At 42.1% G+C, this 3,951-nt stretch overlaps 1 pseudogene across 1 annotated transcript; it reads left to right on the top strand.

The window, feature by feature from the left end:
• The first annotated feature begins 797 nt into the window (after window positions 1–797).
• On the top strand, window positions 798–3,617 carry LOC306650786 (bcl-2-like protein 1; annotated as a pseudogene). The gene has a single exon. The product of its transcript is annotated as a bcl-2-like protein 1 (transcript).
• Window positions 3,618–3,951: the final 334 nt, after the last annotated feature.

Genomic DNA, 3,951 nt, shown 5'->3' with positions numbered 1-3,951 from the left:
AATAATGGAACTGGGACTTAAATTTAGGCAGTCTAGATCCAGAGTTTATGCTTTTAACCACTACTTTGTACTTCTGCTCTCAGTGTATAGAGACGTTATCTGGCTACTCCAGTCTTACCAGTTTTATTTTCTGTGAATTATAAATGTCACTACTTTAGAGCTTGGATTTTGTGTAATTTTTAAATAAAGCCTATTGATTTGGACAGCCCAAAGAGCAGCAACCACATCTCACTCAGTTTCTATAGCCTTAAAGAATCCTTAAGACTAGGTACCTGACAAATTCTTCAAGATTTGAATCCACTTCCAGGGGTGGAAATGCCCAAATGCCCAGTGGCCTTTGTTTTTTCTTTTCTTTTCTTTTTTTGGTTCTTCAGCTAAAATAACAGAAGGGATGATTTATTGTACATGTGTTACACTGGCCACAATTGAGAAACTTATTAGTCCAGAGTGCCCAATTTCCCGGGCAAAGGATCAACAGGGGCTGTTATGAGCAAGGTGGTGGTCTTGGTGACCGAATGGCAATATAAGTTCTGTATCCACTGAGACAAAATCTGGACAGTAGCAGGCAGTCCAACAACTTGTCCCAACGTCCCTGGCCTCTGATGTTCCTTATTTCTACTCCTTTTACCTCCACAGTGCCAAGCTAGTTTAATTGGACCTCAGCCTCATCTTTCTTCTTTTGTGCTTCAGCCTGTGCATTCGCTTCTTCCTCCACTTGGCTCTCATGGTTCAGAGGTTTCCAAGAAGATGGTGCTAAGACTGAGAGCTTGTTCCTTTCATCACAAGTTCAACATCCTGTTTTGGGTAAGCCAGTATATACCATTATAAGAAACTTATTCACTGTAATTAAGATGACACATTATTATTAAAATGTCTCAGAGCTACTTGGAGCGGGTGGTTGACTTTCTTTCCTACAAGCTTTCCCAAAAAGGATACAGCTGGAGGCAGTTTAGTGGAAGAGAACAAGACCGAAGCCCCAGAAGTAACTGAATCACAGGTGGAGACACCCAGTGCCATCAATGGTAATGCATCATGGCATCTGGCGAACAGCCCCTGCGGTGAATGGAGCCAGGGTCACAGCAGCAGTTTGGATGCCCGGGAGGTGATCCCCATGGCAGCAGTGAAGCAAGCACTGAGGGAGGCAAGTGACAAGTTTGAACTGCGGTACCTGAGGGCATTCAGTGACCTGACGTCCTGGCTCTACATCACCCCCGGGGACAATATATAAGAGCTTTGAACGGGTAGTGAAGGAATTCTTCCGGGATGGAGTAAACTGGGGTCACATTGTGGCCTTTTTCTCCTTCAGCAGGGAACTATGCATGGAAAGTATGGACACAAAGTACAAGTATTGGTGAGTCAGATCACAAGTCGAATGGCCACTTACCTGAATAACCACCTACAGCCTTGGATCTAGGAGAACAGCGACTGGGACACTTTTGTGGAACTCTAAGGGAATAATGCAGTGACTGAGAACTGGAAGGACCAGGAGCACTTCAACCCCTCTTTCCTGACCAGTATAACTGTGGCCACTGTGGTTCTGCTGGGCTCACTCTTCAGTCAGAAATAACCAGACACTGACCACCCATTCACCTTCCCTCCCACCCAATCCCACCCCACTACATCCCTCCATCCAGCCACCATTGCCACCAGGAGAACCACTACATTAAGCCCATGCCCATCCATTCATCACTGAGTTGGGCCAAGAACTGGTCCCCTTCAATTAGTTTTCTAGAATCTACCAGGTTTCTGTAAGAGCCACCTTCTCACATACCTTAGTTTTTTTGGCCTCAAAATTCACAAAATTTCCCTAAAATCTGTCCAATGAAGGCTGGCAGGGAGTGGGTGGTGCTTGGGGGCAGGAGGGCCCTACCTAATTAGTAGAACCCTCACTATCCCTTCACCTCTGAGACTGCTTTCCTGGTAAGGAGCTAGAAAGTTTTTTGGCCATCTTCTCCAGAAAGACTGGATTGCTTTTGTTTTGATGTATGTGGCCTCAGAGTTAATCATTTCCCATCTGCCTCTGGACCTGGGCAACTATTCCTTCCATCTGTACCCCTAAGAGCCATTTAGAGGCCACTTTTGACTAATTAGTAACTCAGGCTGCTTGGGATAAAGAAGCAAGGATCAGGATTTCCTCTCCACCTCTGGCCTGGCCAAAGTCCCCACTCCTAGTCTGAATGTTCTCCAGAGGCCTCTGGCTAGAAGCCAGTTCCACCTAAGAGGGAGGAGGTTATAACTGCAAGAAGTACTCCATGTTAAAGCTAGGGTGACTCTTGCAGTTTAGCACCACCCTAGTCCCTTCGCCCCATCCCCTGGCTCCCATGACCATGACTGAGGGACCAACTGGTCCCAAGATAGGTGTGCCAGAGCTGTTTATGTCCTCAGCTGCCTCACTTCCTGCAAGATCAGCCTGTGGCATCTTTGTCTTGGCCTGGCCAGGAGTCTTTCAGGCCTCCCTCTCTCCTCTGCACCACCCTTGGCCTGTCTGATCTCTGGGGGTCCCAGCACAGCACTGGCCACCCCAGAATCTCTGCTGTACACATTCCAGACTAGTTTTTATTCCTTGTGAAGATGATATACTATTTTTGTTAACCATGTCCGTATTTATGTGTGAGGAGGAGCTGCTGGTTTGCTGTGTGCATTCATGTGGAGAGCTGGTACCCAGATATTGGTGGCCTAATACTCCCTTCCCTGCCCTGATCCAGGGAAGCTGTCCCAGGGGTTTTGGCTCTTGAGGGGGACCTGCCCCCACCACTTGTTCCAGCTCTTTGAAATAGTCTGTGTGCAGGTGAAAGTGCAGTTCAGTAATAAACTGTGTTGACTTAGTAGAAAAAAAAGATGACACATGAATCAAAGTTCAAAGTTATTTTGAAACATTGGAAAAATGACTTAGGGAGTATTTTAAATTATCCACTCAACTTCCTCAAAATATTCCCTCATATATTAATGAGCTATTTCTAAAAAAGGAGAAGATAAAATAGAATAAAAAGCTAAGATGTGTTACCAACTTGATGCTTCAGATTCCTGTGCAGTATATTTTGATTCAGTATACAATTTAGAATCAGAAGAGTTGAATCCAGTTCCGAGCTCTGACACTCAGAACTGTTTGACATTAGAAGTTTACTTAATCTCTCTGAGCCCTACCCCACTTCATCTCACCCTACTCTTATTTTCTCACCTGTAAATTAGTGATGATATTTACCTGATCTCAAAGATGATTTTGAGAATCAGACAAGATAATGCATCTATAACTACTTTTTAAGCTCTAAAGCAATATAAAAATGTAGTTTGCATTATTATTCATAACATCAGATCTGAGAACCAAGAAATGTTCAATTTTAGTTTTGTCACTAATCCAAGCTCTGTGATCTCAGTGAAGGCATTAACTTATCTGAACCTCATTCTTTCCATATGTAAAACAAAACAGTTTACACTTTTAAAATTTTATAATCCATTGATATTAATTTCCTCCAAATTCTGCTGGTAAATAACAAAATATCTGATGAAGAATATGAATTGTTAATGACTTTTTCAAACCAAATGGTTACCGATACTATGAAGTAAATTGTTTTATATCATTGCCTTGTATTACCACTTATGACTTCCATAAATATTTTACACCATTAAAGAATTTAGATTTCTCCTGCTTTCAATATTTAATAGAATTATATCATTCTATTAATATAATAAATGTGCTACATGCACATTTTCTTACATGGCCAAGAGTAAATTACTCTCTGCATTGTTTAATAGTAAACTGAAAGAAGTACATATTCAGGGAGCTCTTGAATTAAAGAAATTTTGTATGAGGAAGCAAAATATTTCTTCTCTGCTCAGAATTAAAACTTCAAAAGCTTATGTCCTCTAATGAGCATTTTTTCCATTAATAAAAGCATAAAGCATCTACAAGTATCCATCTTTATGGATATACACACACATAAACATACACAC

The sequence above is a fragment of the Sciurus vulgaris genome (genome assembly GCF_902686455.1).
Source record: "Sciurus vulgaris genome assembly, chromosome: X".
Lineage (NCBI taxonomy): Eukaryota > Metazoa > Chordata > Mammalia > Rodentia > Sciuridae > Sciurus > Sciurus vulgaris.
Note: the sequence above shows the minus strand (reverse complement) of the source record. Positions and strands in the feature narration are given on the sequence as shown.